The sequence below is a fragment of the Pongo pygmaeus genome, chromosome 14 (genome assembly GCF_028885625.2).
Source record: "Pongo pygmaeus isolate AG05252 chromosome 14, NHGRI_mPonPyg2-v2.0_pri, whole genome shotgun sequence".
NCBI lineage: Eukaryota > Metazoa > Chordata > Mammalia > Primates > Hominidae > Pongo > Pongo pygmaeus.
This window is the reverse complement of record NC_072387.2, coordinates 121851183-121871305: the sequence shown is the minus strand read 5'-3', so window position 1 is coordinate 121871305 and position 20123 is coordinate 121851183. Positions and strand designations below refer to the sequence as shown.

The following is a 20123-nucleotide window of genomic DNA, read 5'->3' as shown; positions in this document are numbered from 1 at the left end:
TCTAAAACGAATTGGATCCCATTTATAACATTTAATGTGTCCTAATACTGTTGGTTTGTTTCCCAGAGCCCCCCACTTTTTAAATCATGAAACAAACAGTTGAGATTCTTCTCTATCAATGAGACTCATGAACCCAAGTGAACTCACGATGCACCCAGGACTCCTCACATGAGCAATTAAGACAGTGGAAGGAACAGAAAATGGCAGCAACATTCTGTGAGTCCTGGAGATGAAACCCCAATCCCTCAGGAACACAAGATAATTGTCCTCACAGAAGCGAGTGCTCCACAGAACCTGTCCATCTGGCTGCATCCTGGAGAAGCCCTTTCTGCAGCCAACCCAGGAAGCACGCACACGCCTTACCTTTCGAAGATCCCTGCAGGGCGGGCTTGCGGATGCCTGCTAATCCTTAGCTGCAGAGAAACATTCTTCTCAGATTTCCTCTCCTCTTCTCTGAGGTGATGGCAATTTGTAATCCAAACCCAAATGAACTTTGCTGGTGTGTTGATCCTGGCTAATTGTTCTTGGGCTGAGAGTTTGATAAGAAGTTGGCAAGGTTCAGCTGTGTGGCCGCGGGGACCTCAGGAAACAGGCTCATTGCCCCATGCTGTCTGGGAGAGCCTTGTTTATTTACCTCTCGTTCTTCTGGATTTTAGTAGGAGAGGAAAGGCAGCTCCAGGTTCAAACGGCCTCAGAGGCAATCATAGCACTGGCCTGCTCTCCAGGAGGGCAGTTCAGTGGCCTGGGGAATAAAGCTTTCCAGGCCTCAGTCCTGAGAAATTAGTTTAGATTGAGGAAGAAAAAATGGATTTAAAAATTTGGTAAATAATTCTTCCCCCCAAAATCACGGGCTATGTGAAGAGTTGGCGGAAGAAAGGAAAGGGCATGGCTGCGGTGGGAGTGCAGGAGCATCTGGCTGACGGGAGGCACCCAGCACAGGCCACACGCCCCTTTCCTACATCCTCCAGGAGCACAGGTGCATCTGGCGGATGGGAGGCACTCAGCACAGGCCGCACGCCCCTTTCCCACATCCTCCAGGCTTCCATGTCCTCGCATTGTGCATTCACCTTAGAAACATCACACTGGGCGACAGTGTGTGCATTTGGTGACATTTGTTGCTTGGAACAACTATTTTATACAAGTAGGCCTCAATGTTTGTGATACAGTGAGTTCCAACTCAGTGTGTTTTTCTTTTTCTTTTTGAGACAGAGTCTTACTCTGTAGCCCAGGCTGGAGAGCAGTGGCATGATTTCTGCTAATTGCAACCTCCTCTGCCTCCTGGGTTCAAGTGATTCTCCTGCCTCAGCCTCCCAAGTTCAAGTGATTCTCCTGCTTCAGCCTCCCAAGTAGCTGGGACTACAGGTGTGCACCATCAAGCCCGGCTAATATTTGTATTTTTAGTAGATACGGGGTTTCATCATGCCGGCCAAGCTGGTCTCAAACTCCTAGCCTCATGTGATCCACCCACCTTGGCCTCCCAAAGTGCTAGGATGACAGGCATGAGCCACCGCACCCGGCCCCAACTCAGCGTATTTCTCATGCCCTCCTGGTCTGTCCCGTGGACAGTCCAGATCCTAGAAATGTCAAAGCGTTCCAGCAGGACCCTGTCTGCAGGGTGTGTCTGTGCCCAGAAGCCTCCTGTGGGCCCTGGCTCAGGGCAGCACCCGCTGCCTCCAGGTGAGGGGCTTCTGGCCCAGCGTGGTGAGCTCCCCTGCCTGCACAAGCCCTGGTATTTTCCACAGAGCCTCTTGCTCTTCAGGATGTTTTAGAATTTCTCTTCTACCTGCTGCTCCTGGGTCGGTGACAGGTTTTGCTCTTCAGGAGGTTAGAAATCAGACTGGTGAGAGAACAACTTGTTTAGGAAAGGTGCATCTAATATCTAATAAGCTCACTATAAATATATTGTTCTCAAAACTTAGGTATTTGCTGTGATGAATTTCAATTTGGCGTTTGTCGTGAAAGAGGTCCCACTTCAATCAACCAAACAGGCAGGACTGCGGGCCCATCCCTTCCCCACGGACGGCCCATCAGATGAGCTAGAATCACTGACCCACAGGCCTGGGGATGGGTGCTGGTGTCTGGGGAAACTCGTGGCTGCACGATGCTTTGCAGTTCTCAGGAAACGTGGACGGCAGGGCCCTGTGAGTCCTGGGCTGTGTCCTCCCTGCCCTCATCTGTTCCTCCTCCCCAACAGGGGAAGAGCGTCAGCCCCTTGCCTGGATGAACCCTTTGATTTGCTTTTGTTCTTTGCCCATGAAACCCTTTCAAGGCAGTGTCTTGATCAGTCTTCACTGACTCTTCATTCCTCAATAAACAAGTAAAGACAAAAGAAAAACTCCTGGACGCTGAAAGGTAGAAATGGCGAGCCGGCCATCTGGTCTTGTGAGCGCGGCCTCGGGGCTGTCTCTGGTGCGGGATCCAGCATGATGAGCTTGGAGTGGGAAAGAAAGGGGTCAGGATGCCTGCTGTGAGGGTGCAGAGCCCACTCAGAGACAACCAGCCTCACTCCAGCAGTGGCGGGTACCAGTGTGCATTGGATAAAAAAGACCAGAAATCCCTTCAAAATCAGTACAAGATGCAGTCAGTCGACTCCGGCCTTCAAGGAGGAGGAGTCCTCAGGTGTCTCAGGTGCTGACTCCCAGCACCTGTAGCAGGTGCGTGCTTAGGAGGTGCAGAGGCGGATGTGGAGGAAACACCTTCAGTTCCCGGGGCCTGGGCCTGGCGGATGCTGCTCAGCCCCACACACCCTTGAAGACCGTGTAGCACCGGACATGTGGCCAGAGGGCGGTGGCCACAGCCAGCTCAGGCACACGTTGGCTGCAATCGGGCTGCGCTGTGGTGATGGTAGCGCCTGCAGAGAGAAGACCGAAGGCAGTGAGAGTCAAAAAGTCATTTTGGCAGCAAGTTCACGTATCTCTTCGTTAACAAGAGGTTAAGTTACGAATGACACTTTAATGCCGTGGAGAAGAGGGCTCACCCATGGAGTAAGAAAGTCATTTCTTCAGACATAATGATACATAAGTGAACACACATTTGTAAGGCACCAATGAACAGGTATTTCTGAAGCTATCAGAGCAGCCAAGCCTCTCATCAGAACTTCGCTATTATTAAAAATAAAGATCAAGCCATACAACCTTACATTAAATAAATGGTGTTTCTTTAAAAAGGTAAACATTCAGAAAGCATCACCTCCTGATTATATTAGAGCACTTTACTGCTATCTGTGGTCTTGAGGTTATTTGTTTATTTTTTTTTTGAGACAGGGTCTCACTCTGCTGCCCAGGCTGGAGGGCGGTGGCAAAATCTCAGCTCAGTGCCACCTCTGCCTCCCAGGCTGCAGTGATCCTCCCAAGGAGCTGGGACTACAGGCATGTGCCACCACGCCTGGCTAATTTCTGTGTTCTTTGTAGAGATGGGGTTTCACCAGGTTGCCCGGGCTGGCATTGAGGTTATTTTGAATCATGCTGTCTGGAAGGCTGAACTGCTGCACCATGGCGGCTACTGTGTGACTCTTTTCAGCTCTGAGTTCAGTGACGTCACACTGGCTGCAGGAAATCTGCCTCCAGGGAGCATTTACACCACAGAAATTGGCCAACGCTGCAAATCAGCAACCCCACTCCCTGGGCTGGATTTTAAATATTTCCCAGCACAGCACTAGTCTAAGCCCAACTAGGAGGGCAGTGAGAGCAGAGGAAAGCGGCAGAGGAAGAAAAGCCTGAGGGTTTGGTGCACCAGAGGGCTGTGCGTTCCTGCCTTTGGAGGGCTTTGCTCCTGCATCTTGCTGATGCCCTCTTCCTGCGTCTGCGTGTCCCACCTCCGTATCCTTCTTTCCCTCCACTTCCATCGTTCTCCCCACAGAGCTTGAACACTGTAGGAAATCTTGATTGTGCTTTCTCTGGTAATCTCCATGTCTTCTCTCTCAGGTCATTTTTAACAGTGATGGAAGCACACGGTGGATCGCGCCTGGATGCTGAGGCAGTGCAACCCTCCTCTATGCGTGCGGTGCGCACCTGTGTAAGATGGGCTGTCCTTCGGGGCTCAGGTCCACTGAGCAAGTGTAAGGATGTCCTCTCTTTTGAAAGCAGCCTCTCTAGGCAGAACACTAACTACTCCTGGGGAGCAATTTTCCCGTAACCAATTCCATTACAGGTCAACCCCTCCCTCGTCCCTCTTTTAACCAATACGATAATTCAATGTCCTGTTAGGAAGGCCAATCCCTTCCCCGCTGCATGGTGCCATTGTTGTCATTGATTTACCTAGAGGGTGTCACTGCAGACATTTTCTGACAGCCACGTTGATAGTTTTTCTCCTGTAACTCCTGCAAAGACTCGACTGCAGATGATTCTAAGGCAGTTATCATATTCCTTCTCAGAGGGTTGTGAACGCTCACCTAGTTACAGATTCATTCTGGGGAATGCCTGATGTACCATTCCAAATATCCATGTCCCTTCTTTCTAAACATCCATTTACCTTCCAGAAATCCATGTCCCTTCTTTCTAAACATCCATTTACCTTCCAAATATCCTTTTCCCTTTTTGCCAGAATTAACTAAACCATGATTTTTCACTGAGCACGTTGCTACACTGTTTCCTGGTCTTCTCTGCAATCATATGTGACCATGTGACCAAGTTTTTTCCAGTGAGGTGTAAGCAGAAGTTGTGTGTTCCATGAGATCTCAGAGTAGTCTCTTGAAAAGGGAAGGAGTACGCCATTTTTCTCGTCCCCTCCATCCCGCTGCTGGGAACATGACTTGATGGTTGGAGCATCAGCAGCCATTCTGGACCATGAGTAAGGGCCACCGTGCCCCCCCAAGGAATGATAAAGCAGAACTCAGGGAAGGTTTTGGATTCCTGTAGACCATATGTCTATCACACCAGCTCTAGTTCCGTTCTTTCTTTTCATTTTTTTTTAGGTGCTAATCCTAATTATAACTGGTAAGTACTTTTCCCAATGAGTGCGTGATTAGTTCTCTTCCCAAAGGCTAATTGTTGGCCTCAGCCTGTTGCTAAATTCATGCCAATTTCCATGTCTCTCCAGGACAAATCAGAGTTGTCCTAGCCCGTGTCACCTTCTCACCAAATATGCATCATTATTTTTCATTCCTTGGTTATTACCCTTTTTCCCGCCGTGGCTCACATGACCTTTCCTCTGGGAGAAACCAAGGAGAGTCAAATACCAGGTAGGAGAGCTCCTCCCTTGGGACTTTGTCTCTCCCTGTGCTCTCTGCAGAGGGTCTCAGGGCCTTTTCCCTCCCCTCCTGTTCCCAGACTCCAGCCCTGATAGAGGGCACTTTCTTTCAGCTCACATCAAAGGTCTGCATCATTAAACCTCCGTGGGGAGTGCTGGTTGGTGACAGTGAAAAGCTCCAGAATTGAACAGAGAGATTCATCGTACTAAATTTAGAAACAGGCTCTCTATATTTAGTTCAGATCTCAAATAGGAAAATGTGCAGCCTGAAGATGTACAGATTAAATAAGAAGAGGAGCAATTTGCTTTGTCCTTGAATTCAGGCTTCAGAAACATCAGATACTTCGTCTTCAGTAAGCGCCTGCCTGGGCCTGGAAGTGCCCCGGACACTGCAGTCAGCAAGTCCTCTCCCTTAGGTGAGCCTGAGGTTCTGCAGGGGGTGACGATAACAAAACAGCACAATAACAGCAATTAACACTGGCGGAAGTGAGGCTGCTTCAGGCACCGGGCACGCTTTGTAGGCATGATGCCACTCAGATCTCACTTTGACACTGTATCCTGGAGTTACGTAAGTCACTCCATCTTACAGATGGGGACAGTGGAGTGCTGAGAGGTTAATAACCTTAGCAAGGCCCCACAGCCACAGGGCAGGGTCAGGGCATGAACCGGAGCCTCCTCTCCGAGACCTGCTGGGCTGCCTGCCTTTGGAGAAGTCTCTTATCTCCCAGGACGTGTATTTAGCGGATCCCCAGTATTCATGGGTTCTGTATTTGTGAATTCACCTGCCCACTAAAATGACTCGTGGCCATTTGCAGAGGTGGGCAGAGTGGAGGAGAACCTGAGCCACATGTGTGCCCTTCCCCCTGCTGACGGAGAGCCAGGGTGTGCTGCTCCCCCATTTCAGTGCTTACTTTAAACAGGGCCGTTCGGAGGCCTCCGTAGTGCCCAGCTTTCCACACTTGGTGCTTTTCGCCGGTGACTTTGCTGTTTGGAATGGCCCTGTGTCTGGTGCTGTCTCGTGTTCCGAGCAGGAGAGGCTGGGGGGCCTTCGGGGAGCTTCATTCAGGTGGCAGCCGTGGTGCTGCCGGGTGCCGGTTCAGTGTTAATGAATCAACAGTACGTTGAATAAAGTGTCTTTAAGCAGACACATGCAAGTCAGGTTATATATTGATTGGCTTACCAGAGGCCCGCAGGAACCTAACCCCACATTTCCCCTGGAGAAATGGCTTGGGATCTGCTAATGCAGTGTCTGCAGGGTCCTTATAGACTATAACTATACTGCGAATGACGAATTGGCTGTGCCCGCAGGCTGCCTCCCAGGCAGCTGTAACCTCCAGTCCTGTACTTTCTTTCTTTCTTTTTTTTTTTGAGACAGAGTCTTGCTCTCTCTCCCAGGCTGGAATGCAGTGATGCGATTTCGGCTCACTGCAATCTCCGCCTCCTGGGTTTAAGCAATTCTTCTGCCTCAGCCTCCCGAGTAGCTGGGATTACAGGTGACTGCCACCGTGCCTGGCTAATTTTTGTATTTTTAGTAGAGGCAAGGTTTCACCATCTTGGCCAGGCTGGTCTTGAACTCCTGACCTCGTGATCCACCTGCCTTGGCCTCCCAAAGTGCTGGGATTACAGGCGTGAGCTCCCGCACCCGGCCCAGTCCCCTACTTTCGAGGTCTATTTGCTTCTCGCCAGCTCTGCCCCAGCATGGAGCAGTCACGGGGGTGCAGTGGCTCCTTCTACAGGGAGCGTGAGGACGGGGACCTGCCCTTGTCTTCCAGTCACACTGGGAACTGGGACGCGGGGGCCCCAGATACTTCCCGTGTGTCCCTCCCAGGGCAGGGAATACAGAGGCCTCCGACAGCCAAGCACAGTGAAGACTCTGGCAGCCACGGTTCTCAGGGTGGCCTTGTGATTCCAATAGATTTGGGGACTTCCTGAGATTGGAGTGGGTAAATCAGGAAATAAATTTTCAAGCCAATGGAGAGCAAAGCCTCCTCCACAGAGCAAGACGGAGGAAGGAGGAATCGAGGTGAGCTCCATACAGCGCTGCTCAAGGGCTTCTCAGGACGTGGCGTGTGACCCGCCCGTTTCCGAGGACGTAGGAGACAGGGGTGCCGGAAGCACCAAGGCGATGACGTGCAAAGTGTCCCAGTGAACAAGGCCCCGCAAAGGCTGCTTCTCCAAGCCCCGTGTCCACCCGTTCCGTGGCTCTAGACACTGTCACAGCTGAATCAGGTCTCCCACAGTTAACACGCTGAAGCCCTAGGCCCCACACTTCAGAATGTGATGGTTTGGAGATAGGGCCTTAAAGAGGTAATTAATGAAAAATGAGGGCGTGGAGGTGGGCCCTAATCCAGCCGGACTCGTTTCCTTTACAAGAGGAGAAGATTGGGACACAGACACACACACAGGGACAGCGGGTGGAGGCCCCCGGAAGAAGACGGCGTCCACACACCGGGCAGAAAGGCCTCAGGAAAACTTGTCTTGCCCACACCCGGACCTCAGACTCCCAGCCTCCAGAATCAGGAGAAAATGCATTTCTGTGGTTAAGACCCCACTCTGTGTGCTACAGTAGCCTAGAGGCTTTCCCGGACTGATGACTCCCAGATCAACATCTCAAGCTACGCCTGCTGTGATGTCTTTCTAATGACCACTAGATACATCCTCCCTCCCCTAACGACCGCCAGAGATGTCCCCCCGTCCCCTAAGGACCGCCAGAGACATCCCCCCATCCCCTAAGGAATACCAGAGACTTCACCCATCCCCTAAGGACCGCCAGAGACATCCCTGTCCCCTAACGACCACCAGAGATGTCCCCCCATCCCCTAAGGACTGCCAGAGATGTCCCCCCGTCCCCTATCAAACACCAGAGACGTCCCCCCATCCCCTAAAGACCGCCAGAGACGTCCCCCCATCCCCTAAGGATCGCCAGAGACATCCCCCCATCCCCTAAGGACCACCAGAGACGTCCCCCCATCCCCTAAGGACCACCAGAGACGTCCCCCCATCCCCTAAGGACCACCAGAGATGTCCCCCCATCCCCTAAAGACCACCACAGATGTACCCCCATCCGCTAAGGACTGCCAGAGACGTCCCCCCATCCCCTAAGGACCACCAGAGACGTCCCCCCATCCCCTAAGGACCACCAGAGATGTCCCCCCATCCCCTAAGGACCACCAGAGAAGTCCTTCCATCCCCTAAGGACAGCCAGAGATGTCCCCCCATCCCCTAAGGACCACCAGAGAAGTCCCTCCATCCCCTAAGGACCGCCAGAGATGTCCTCCCGTCCCCTAACGACCGCCAGATACGTCCCCCATTCCCAGTCCCCTAAGGACCACCAGAGATGTTCCCCGTTCCCTGTCCCTAACCACCACCGGAAACTCCCCTAACGACGGCTGGAAATGCCCCCGGGATGCCCAGTGGCACCTTCACCGCAGCACAGCCAGAGCAGAGTTCCAGATTCCAGAGGACTCCTGACTACCTCAGGAAACGTGCTCCTCCACTCCGTGTCCTATGCATCACTAGAAATGCATGTAACATGTATGAAGTCACATGCTCTGTCCTATGCATCACTAGAAATGCACATATGTAACATGTATGAAGTCACATGCCCTGTCCTATGCATCACTAGAAATGCACATATGTAACATGTATGAACAGTCACACGCCCTGTCCTATGCATCACTAGAAATGCATGTAACACGTATGAACAGTCAAGTCGTATAACAAAGTGAAACTGAAGCCTCATCCTTGTGTTGTTCCCAACACTCAGAGCCACTTATCTTCCTGCTCCTCCTCCTGGTCTGGCGTGGATTTCCCAGGACTGGCAGGCGATGCCCTCAGTGGGCAGCTGGAGAAGGAAGAGGAGAGAGACTGCAGGAGGAGGTGACGGGGGGCTCTGCCAGGATGAATCGCCACTGGGGCCGGCCTGGCTGCAGCCCTGTGCATCCCCGGACTCCCCAGGCAGCACTGGGCGTGCACATTAGCCTCGGGTGTGGTCCCACTTTGTCTTGGCACCACAGACCCCCGGAAGGATAGGGGGTCTCATCTGGCTCCAAACAGCGGATGCCCTCGGCTCCTGCCGGGTGCACTCAGGGCCTCGGGCAGCTGAGAGCCTCCACTTGGATCAGCCCTGTGGCCTCCATACCTGGGCCTCCAGGGCAGCGGCCTCCACACTGGGGCCTCCACACGGGGGCCTCCACACCAGGGCCTCCAGGGCAGCAGCAGGGCTGTCCCCCCTTTCCTCCAGCCACAGCTCATGGCTGACACAGCATAGTTCCACGTGCACAGCCTTTAGAGAACCCCAGAGGAGAAGCACCCAAGGAACCCCATTTCTAGACTTTCCACCAAAACTCATGGGAGTGCCCTGGGGGGCTCGTGCTTCAGAAGACACACTGAGCACCCTCCCCACCACCAAGGCGGAGACCAAGGGAGTCTGCAGGCTGTGACCGCATCCGCATCGCCTGTGCTTTGTAGTGCGCTCAATGTCTCACCTACAAATATAAATAACATACATAATGTACATGTCGTGTAGACATAAATATATACACAGAGTAAGTTATAGAAATCTAGATACTAACAATACCTCATACCCCCTATACATTCCATGGGAAGAGGGATCGGGGTTGTCGTCACTATCTCCTGCTCCACGGCTCCTGCTGCGAGGCTGTGATGCTCTGCAACACCTGCTCTCCGGCAGGAGCACCGCCCAGCCCCGTGTCCCATCCAATGCAGGAAGTGGCCAGCACCTCGCCCACCTCACCTTCCGTCCCCGTTGGCCATGCCTCCCGCTCCTGCCTTGCAAGTGGATGGCACGGAGACGGTGGCAACACCGCAGCCCTCTTGTGGCCATGAGGAGGCTCAGAAGATTTGCAGGGTCAGGGCCCCCAGGCTGTCCAGATGGCAGTGCAACAGCCTTAGGACCTCTGGTGCTGTGAGAAAAACTCACTTGTGTGTGTGCACCCACGTTCAGCTTTGCCGTTCCTTGTGGCTGAGTCAGTGCTGACTGGCACGGTGGGCACTCAGGTTTCTCCTAGCACTTTTCACTATTAACAGGATGAGTGAAAACACTAATTACATGAAGCCTTCACTGTAGACGAATCAGTACCTTTATGGATTTTTTTTTTTTTAATATCCAAGGGGGATACACTAGGCCATATTTCCTGATCATGTTTGATCACATAATTTACCACCACAACCCCCACCCCCACAATGCTTCTGGTGGTTTAGGAAATTGCTGCCTTACTTTAAAAACAAGCCTGGGCTGTGAGCAAACACCGAGGCGGGAAGAGCTTCTTTGAAGTGTGTCTGCCTTGGTGAAAGGAGCAGGGACTTTAGATCCACACTCTGCCCTTCCCAGCTGTGCAATGCAGTGAAATTAGCTACATCTCCAGCCTCAGTTCTGTGACTAATATGGGGGTGGTAAGACCCCCTCACAAGATACTTGGTGGCCCGGCGCGGTGGCTCACACCTGTAATGCCAGCACTTTGGGAGGTGAGGCAGGAGGATCGCTTGACCCCAGGAGTTTGAGGCCAGCCTGGGCAACATAGGGAGACCCTATATCTACAATAAAAACAAAAAATTATCCAGGCATGGTGTCACGTGTCCGTGGTCCCAGGTACCTGGGGGGCTGAGGTGGGAGAGTCCCTGGAGCTCAGGAGATCGAGGCTGCGGTGAGCTGTGATCACGCCACAGCACTCCAGCCTGGGTGACAGAGCGAGACTCTGTCTCAAAAAAGCCCCAAATAACAACAATGAATCAGGTGTGTGGGCTCAGGACCCTCCGTGTGCAGGCACTGGGAAATGTGAGCTCCAGCCCCTCTCCATCTAGATGCCCTCGTGCTCTCTGTCCGCTCTCCAAAGCTGCTGTCTCTCTGGAAGCAATTTGAGGATCTTCACTGTACTTCCCCGAGCCTCAGTTTCTCCCACGTAAAATGCAGAGGTTTGCTCCTGGTTTGCTCAGCTGGCATTTTAGCCAGGGTTGGCCCCAGATCACAGGCCCTTCAGCATCCTGATTCCATCCAGCGTGTCCAGGAGCCCTATGTGCCCTCCACCCCCAGTCCCAAATGCCTGCAGGAGGCAGAGTCACCCACACAGGAAACCTCTCGCTAAGATGGTCTCTGTAGCCCCTTCTCCAACAAAGCTGCTCTGTCCCCACGCCCCACCATGCTAGATGTCGAGTGTCTGACACAGGCTGCAGTGGAGCCATGAGCAGCCACAGCCCACACAGCTCCACAAAGCCACCGAAGCATTTGGCATCCCCACCAGGCCGCTGTTTTTACTCCCGTGGTCGAATAAGGAGTCCGAGGCTTTGGGATGGTTTGCTGTTGAGCAGCGAGTTGTGCCGAGCTGGTGCTTTTCTTCGATGACATTGACCTGTTTGTGTGGGGTCATTGTGTCTACCTGACTCATCCCAGTCCTGGGGAGGCCGATGCCCCCTCTCTGATACTAACCCTGCATGCCTGCTGCCCATGGCCTCTCCTGGAAGAGTGAGGTCATTTCAAGGACAAGATAATTACGGGAACAGAAGGAGCCTCTCACTGAAGCAGGAGACTGGAGAGACGGCCTTCGTCCCAGAGCAAGTTGGACTCTCTGGGTGCTCCCTGCAGCCTGAACCCACATGTAAATAGAAGACCTTGTACCTTGCTAATTCCCAGAAACCCTCCCTCTCCACCATCTTCCTGGGCTAAGTTCAACGCGGCCGACGTCTGAGCTCCATCTGCTCTCTGCTAATGGAAAATGGAGTGTGGGAAGTGAAGATGTTTTTGAAAACACGTTTTCCAGGTGGGGTTGCTATTGATTAACCTCTCGTGGCGTCTCAGCCTTTCTCCCATAGACCCGAGTTCTGTGACTAATACCTGGATGTATTGTGTGCCCTCGTTCGTGACAGCTCAAGTGCTGTTTGTGGGATGGGACCTGCACTCCCGCGCTCTGAGGCGGGGACACAGGAGGCTGTGCGTTCACACCAGGCTATTTATCAAGATAATTGTTGCCTGCAAGGGTTCTAGACATCCACTTGTCCACACCCCAGGGAGGAGCGGGGCTCTTTATCATGTCTGGACTTAATAAAGAAGAAATAATGCAGCTGTACTGCTGGCTACAATGTCTCTTCTCCAGTAATCCTGGGTCTCAATTTTCTGCTTAGCATTGTGTACACAGCAAACAGCCTCACGAATTTAACCGTGCTCCAGTTTCCCCTGGTGACGACAGGAGAAAGGTTCACAAAAGACCCCTTTTGGATTTAATAGGACACAGAACAGCACAGTGTCACATGGTCTTCACGGCCATGAGGGCCCAACTCTCTTTTGTGAAAAATTGTAATTTCACTAATACAGGAATTATGTTTCCAGTGGTTTTCTTCCAGTGTTTAGACTGTCACGACCAGGAAGAGTCACTTTGGAGGGTTGCAAAGGGCTGCCAAGCCCCAGAAACAGAAACAGTGGCACCCCTCCACACCGTGAGGAAACCGAGGCACAGCAGGCCCACAAATCAGGCCCACAGCCCCAGCCCACTCCAGGACACGCCTGGAATTGCCTGTGAATTGCTGGGAGGGGGCAATTCACACCCACGCTTGCCCCGTCTCCTCTGCAAACGTGGATTACATCGGGTGCTCCACCACGCTGTCAGACTGAAGGCCAGCTGGTTGATGTCACCACATCCACATTCTAAATCAGCAGCCCCCAACCTTTTTGGCACCAGGGACCAGTTTTGTGGAAGACAATTCTCCACAGATGGTGGGTGGGGTGGTGGGGGGATGGTGTTGGGATGTTCCACCTCAGAGGATGAGGCATTAGATTCTTATAAGGAGCCCACAACCTAGATCCCTCCATGTACAGTTCACAGTAGGGTTTGCACTCCTATGAGAATCTAATGCCGCTGCTGATCTGACAGGAGGCGGAGCTTAGGTGATCACGAGAGTGATGGGAGCAGCTGTAAATACAGACGAAGCTTCACTCGCTCGCCCACCGCTCATCTCCTGACGCGCGGCCCAGTTCCTAACAGCTCACAGGTGGGAACCCAGGGATTGGAGACCCCTGCTCTAAATCGTCCCGAACCTCACACTTCTGAATTAAAAGCACAGCTTTACCCTGCAAGTTGCTTTCTTCAGGTAACTTTGCATCTTAAACATCCAAGGTGTGGAGAAACTGGTTTTTAGGGTCCCATGAAGAGAACACTCTCATATCTTTCAAATTCACTGGATTTGGAGCCCGTTTCCTATTGAGGTACTTTTTTTTTTTTTTTTGTCACAGCAGGAATTTCTGTTCCTCCCTGTGTTGTGTTTCAGGGGGAGAGAAAACATGCAGCTGCCGCCCGGGGGTAAGCCTTCCTCGGTCCCCTAGTCCATGAGTTCAGCATCTCCTGGACTTGGCACTGTTACCTGGAAGCCAGCAGCCCTTCCCTTCAAGGACAGTGTCATCTGCACCAAGGCCTGAGCTGGAGCAGCAGCACATGCCCATCTTCGATGGCTTCATGGGCAATACATTCGAGTTCACATGAGCCCTGTGGGCTGTAGCATTTCCAAAGGTACCATGAGCCAGCCCTGTTTGGCAACCGAGAACACACTGGGCAGTAACCTCCCTGCAGAGGACACGCCCAGCATAATGGCCTTTTTTCTTTTTGTTTTGAAACAGGGTCTTACTCTATCATCCAGGCTGGAATGCAGTGGTGTGATTACAGCTCACTGCAGCCTCAACCTCCCAAGGTCGATCCTCCTGCCTCAGCCTCCATAGAGCTGGAATCACAGTTGCACACCACTGTGCCTGGCTAATTTTTTGTTTTTGTAGAGATAGGGCCTAATTTTGTTGCCCAGGCTGTTTTCAAACTCCTGGTCTTAAGTGACCCTCCTGCCTCAGCTTCCCAAAGTGCTGGGACTCAACACTGTGGTATTGATCAAGAGTGGAGAGGGAGGTACTGGTACAGGCAGCGAAGTTAGGGAGAACCCCTGGTGTCGGTGCCTGAAGGTGCTCCCTCTCCACCTGGGTCCAAGGAAATTTAATGAACTTTAGCTTCCAAAAGTTTTCACATATGGGAATGTTTCTCTATGAAAAGATATCATTGGTAAGTGCAGGCAAGTGGAATCAATATTGGTTTTTAGACCAGGAAACCAAATCCTCTCTTCAATATTGGCTGTGCTTCCAACATTGTTAAAGATGTTTAGCAATTAATTCAACCAATTTTTAACCATGTTTTTATCCTGTTATACTTTTATTTTTAAGGGGAGATGTACTAGCCTACCAGTGCTAGGGTAATTAGCAGTCACTCTGTAAATGGTAATTAGCAGTCACTCTGTAAATGGTTGGTAAATTGAAAGTGGAATGGGATTGGTTTTATGGTAATCTGACCCCACAAATGCTGCTTCTGTGTCTGTTACACAGAGGGATGCTTTTCCTCCAGTTAGAGATCTTTTGCATACAAATAAATGATATTTTGGGGTGTGAAGTCTGATAATCTGAGACAGGTCTCAGTTAATTTAGAAAGTTTATTTTGCCAAGGTTGAGGATGCGCCCATGACACAGTCTCAGGAAGTCCTAATGACAGGTGCCCAAGGTGGTCGGGGCACCGCTTGATTTTATACATTTTAGGGAGACATGAGACAGCAATCAATATATGTAAGAAGTACATTGGTTCCATCCGGAAAGGGGGGGACAACTCAAAGCAGAGAGGGGGCTTCCAGGTCACAGGAAGGTGAGAGACAAACAGTTACATTCTTTTGAGTTTCTGATTAGCCTTTCCAAAGCAGACAATCAGATATGCATCTGTCTCAGTGAGCAGAGGGATGACTTTGAATAGAATGGAAGGCAGGTTTGCTCTGAACAGTTTCCAGCTGGACTTTTTCCTTTGGCTTAGTAATTTTGGGGCCCCAAGATTTTCCTTTCACAGAGAGGAGGGTGTCTATTTTTTTCTTCAAGGTGCCTTGAAATTAAGGCAAGAAGAATGGGGTGAAGCCGACTTCCCACCACCTTGGTTATTTTCCTCGGAAGGAAAACACATTTCATGGTTGTGGCAGAGCAGAAGCAGCGTGAATCCTGCAGTGACTTGCTGCAACCCTTAAAGATTTTTTTTTTAAGATTTTGTAGAATATGTTTGTTTTCCTTCCAAGAACTGTTGGAATGTTTTCATGCACCCTTGGAACAGCCCTTGGAGACAAGCCTGGGGAGGGAACAGTGTCACTGGAGGCCAGCTTCCTGGGCACCCACACTCCCCCCGCCTGCCTAGGGGCCTACCCAGGCTCACCAGACACAGGCACCACAGGGCAGGAGGGTGGGGAAGGGTACACTTTCTCCTTGTTCCTAGCACATGGTAATGCACCCCAAAGCAATATTCGCCCAGAAAGCAGTTACTAAGCACAGAGAAAGCTGAGGTAATTCTGTGAAGAAGAACACTGAAACAATAAAAACTCAACATTTGGAAGCAAGTTATGACAGCACTCAGCATAGGGGGTAACATATTCACTCGGGCTACAGTAGAAAATGTGCTTTTTATAGTAATATACAGTTTTATGTCCATATGTATTTTAACATTTTTCTTTTTCTTTTTCTTTTCTTTCTTTTTTTTTTTTTTTGAAACAGGGTCTCTCTTTGTCACCCAGGTTGGAGTGCAGTGGGATGATTTTGGCTCACTGCAGCCTTGACCTCCCAGGCTCAAGCGATCCTCCTGTCTTAGCTCCTCATGTAGCTGGGACTATAGGCCCCTATGCCTGGCTAATTTTTTGTTGAGATGGGATTTTTCCATGTTGTCCAGGCTGGTCTTGAACTCTTGAGCTCAAGCAATCTGCCTGCCTTAGCCTCCGAAAGTACTAGCATAACAGGCATGAGCCACCATGCCCAGCCTATTTTAACATTTTTCTTGGTAATAAAAGTAACCATATTTTTATCAGATGCTTTTTTAAAGCCAGTCGATGTTGGGAAGGCTGACTTGTTTCATGGATACAGTGATGGGCAAACACCAGGTCAGAGACAGTAGGGCAAGCCCAGGCTTCCCACTCAGGGTCCCCTAGGCAAGTTGCTTCCTGTCTCAAGTTGCACTGCCCTAACTGGTCAGTACAAAGAGCAGTACTTTGGGATGCTTTGTAGTGAAATAGAAATGGAAAAGCACTGTTGCCTCTTGAGATTAAGGCCATACTGTTAAAAATATAATGTGAAGTCAGTGTGATGGATCACACCTATAGTCCCAGCTACTTAGGAGACTGAAGCAAGAGGATTGCTTAAGGCCAGGAATTCAAGACCAGCCTGGGCAACATAGCAAAATCCCACCTCTCTCTCTATAATATCTGTTACTATTATACACAATAATATATACTAGTGTATATACATATACACACACTGTAGATGTACATATGTGTGTGTATATATGTATATATATGTGTATATACATATATATACACATATATACACACACATAGAGAAAATGTGAGCCTTACATTATTTTGAATTTTCCAGTGGTGCCTAAACCTGTGTGTGCACCTGCTGTCTTCATGCTTGTTGATTCGCTAGTGTCCATCTTCCCCTTTTAATAAAACAGGACACAGTTCACTGCTGTATGTTCTGCACCTAGAAGGGTGCCTGGTACACAGTAGAATCTTAAATAGGTATTGAATAAGTAAAGTGTTGGTGGTGTTGTGTTAAATGAAATAGTCTAAATATATATAGGAAACTCACTAGTATATATTATTGTGTATAATAGTAGCAGGTAGTATATATTATCATTAAGAATGTAATAGTTTAGAAGTTTTGACAGCATCACAGCCCCTTCCACTTCCAGCTTGATAATCAGGAGCCTGCTATTAGCAGAAGATAGCTGGGGAAGAATGCCTTCTGGAACCCACCTCTTCCCTCCATCTCCCCAGGAAGAGGAGATGTATGAATAATCTACAAATGGTAGGGAGGTTTATGTTTTTAAGCAGCACTTAGGTATTTTAAGATTTCTCTTTAAACTGTAGTAAGTAGCAAAGGGGAAGATAATTTAAAGCAGTCCATTGGTCTAAGAGCTAAGTTTCAGTATTTTTTGCAAAACAGTTATGGAGCTTACATGAAATAAGAATATATGTCATGGTGTTGGGATAACTGAATATCTACAAGCAGAAGAATGAAATTGCATCCTTACCTCACACCATATATAAATATCAACTTGAATGGATTAAGCATTTCAACATAATATCTGAAGCTGTGAAACTACTAAAAGAAAACATAGAGGAAAAAGCTCCATGATATTAATCTGAGCAATGATTTTTTGGATATGACCCCAAAAGCACAGGAAGCAAATGCAACAAAGACAAATGAGATTTTATCAAAAGATTAATAAAAAGCTTCTTCACGGCAAAGGAAACAATCAGCAGAGTGAAGAGACAGCTTACAGATGGGAAATGCACCTGCAAACCACACATCTGATAAGTAGCTAGTACAAAGATATGTAAGAACTTCAAACAACTCAATAGTAAGAAAATAAATAGCCCAATTAGAAAGAGATCAAAAGAGCTGAATAGACGTTTCTCAAAAGAAGACAGACAAATGTCCAATAGGTATATGAAAAATGCTCAAAATCACTTATCATCAGAGAAATGCACATTAAAACCACAATGCCACATCACCTCCCACCTGTTAGAATGCCACTGTCAAAGACAAAACATAACAAGTGTTGGTGAGGATGCAGAGAAAAGGGGACTCTTGTACCCTGTTGGCGGGAATGTAAATTACAGCCATGATGGAGAACAGTACGGAGTTTCCTCAAAAACTAAAAATACAAACACCATATGATTCGGCAGTCCCAAAAGCAGGCATATACCCATAGGAATTGGAGTCAGTAAGTCTAAGAGCGGTCTGCACCCCCACATTCCCTGCAGCGCTTGAATAGTGCCAATATAGAATCAACCTATGTGTCCTTCAAGGGATGAATGGATAAAGAAAATGTGGCACATACACAATGGAATATTATTCAGCCTTAAAGAAGGAGATCCTCTCACTTGAGACAGCATGGATGAACTAGAAGGACATTATATTAAGTGAAATAAGCCGACCGCACAAAGACCAATACTGCACAATCTCACTTGTTGAAGCTAAAAGAGCTAAAAGAGTTGAAGTCACAGAAGCAGAGGATAGAATGGTGGTTACCAGGGACTGGGGCAGAGGGATTGTGGGGTGGGGCGGGGGGTGAGGTGCTGGAGAGATGTTAGTCAAAGGGAATAAACTTTCAGCTAGACAGGAAGAACAAGTTCAAGAGATATATTGTACAAGGGAGGTGACTACATTGTTAGTAACAATGTATTATATTCTTGAAAATTACTAAGAGTAGATTTTAAGTGTTCTCCTACAAAAAATGGTATGTGAGACCATGCATATAATTAGCCTATTTAAACATTTCACAATATATGCGTATTTCAAAACAACATGTTGTATACAATATATGCAATTTTGTCAATTAAAAAATTAAAAAATAAAAAAGAAAGCATTCAATTAATCAAAAGTCACATAGCAAAAGTAAAACATGACCTCTTTTTTCTTTTTTTTTCAAATATTGACTTGACACTAAAACACTGAAAACAAAGAATGAGTTGCCGATGGTGTGGCGTGACCCCTTTCCTTCCAGGTGGGCAGAACGGTCAGTGTGATGCGACCACCTCAGATCTGGGTTTGGGTTGGGTGAAGGGGAGGGGCTCTGCTTCCCACTCAGGGTCCCCTGGGCAAGTTGCTTCCTGCTCAAGTTGCACTGCCCTAACTGGTCAGTACAAGGAACAATATCTACCCACTAGAGACAAAAGTCAAGTGCTTATTAAAATGCGGAGCGCGTAACAATCAACATTAGATCCCTGCCTCCACAGGGCAGTTATAAAACGGAGAACTTGCCAGGAATACTGCAGGACAGCAGATCCAGGTTCTATAATCGGTGTTGTCATCATAAAATACAGGTAATATGTTCCATGCATTTGCGTATGAAGCCAGGCCTGAGGGCCGACTGCATAAATATGAGCCTGTTATTAGCGACTCACGAATCATGCGAACAACACTGTCGTGCAAAATGTATCCAGGGAGGAAACAAAGAGGAAATGTGTATGAAGCCAACCCAAGATTAAATATGGGTCATTCCTTGCTGAAAGCATGGAAGCTTCTGGGTGCATGGAGAAAGAAAACCCTTCCGGGCACCCTCGTAAAGTTACTCACAAAGGAAATCACACGAATGTGCTTGAAGCTCATTTTATTCTTGGCATTCCCAAGATATCAGAAATATCATTAACGTTGTTTGAGAAATTAGAGAACTGTAACGAAGCCAAAGAGCGGTGTGGGTTTTGCTCTTATCAACCCCTCCCTCACTGAGCAGAGGCTCCCTTGCTGTCCTTCCTGGGGCTGGCCCTTCGGGCCCGAGGGCCCCCAGGGAAGCCAGCCCAGTTCGCCCCTGACAGTATCAGGCACTTAGGATTGAATTTTCAAATTGCCCTCCCGTTTGCATCTGCATTGATGTTTTGCATTTGTTTGAGGCTTGCATCTGCTTCCAAACAATGAGCTGTAATTTTAAACCTGTTTAGCACGCATTTAACCCAGATACTTCTTTTGTGACCATTTCACTTGCATCTGGGTTTCAGTGCAAAGAGGTTGTAAGGAACAAAACAAGAGCAGAATGGTAGCAGCCAGCAGCTGCGTGCAGGCAGCACACCCCGTGCACACCCACGCAGGGCACGAAGCCCGTGGCACACCCTGTGCACACCCACGCGGGGTACACCGCCTGTGGCACACTCCAAGAACACCCACACAGGGCACACACAGAGTCTGGTGTGAAAGGCACCACTGCACAAAGCATGTGCCCATTCTGCAGCATGGAGGCTACGTCCTGCGCCTGTGATTTTCATAATTCAAAGCTGTAGGTCTCACCGGGGCTTGCTGCAGCTGGAAGCCTGACCGCAGACAGCACTAGGAAGTGCAGGCAACCCCCGCCCCATCCATCGGAAATGGTCTG

The 20123-nt window shown here is 49.4% G+C and overlaps 1 protein-coding gene and 1 long non-coding RNA gene across 2 annotated transcripts in view; both read right to left on the bottom strand.

The window, feature by feature from the left end:
- Positions 1-396, bottom strand: part of LOC129011720 (collagen alpha-1(III) chain-like) — a 243208-nt gene extending 242812 nt beyond the window's left edge. Inside the window, exon 1 of the mRNA XM_054446883.2 lies at positions 364-396. The gene's annotated coding sequence lies outside the window, so the exon portion shown is untranslated. The remainder of the gene's footprint in view (positions 1-363) is intronic.
- Positions 397-1173: 777 nt separating this feature from the next.
- Positions 1174-20123, bottom strand: part of LOC129011721 (uncharacterized) — a 149618-nt gene continuing 130668 nt past the window's right edge. Inside the window, exon 3 of the long non-coding RNA XR_008493412.2 lies at positions 1174-2851. This is a non-coding gene — a long non-coding RNA (uncharacterized LOC129011721). The remainder of the gene's footprint in view (positions 2852-20123) is intronic.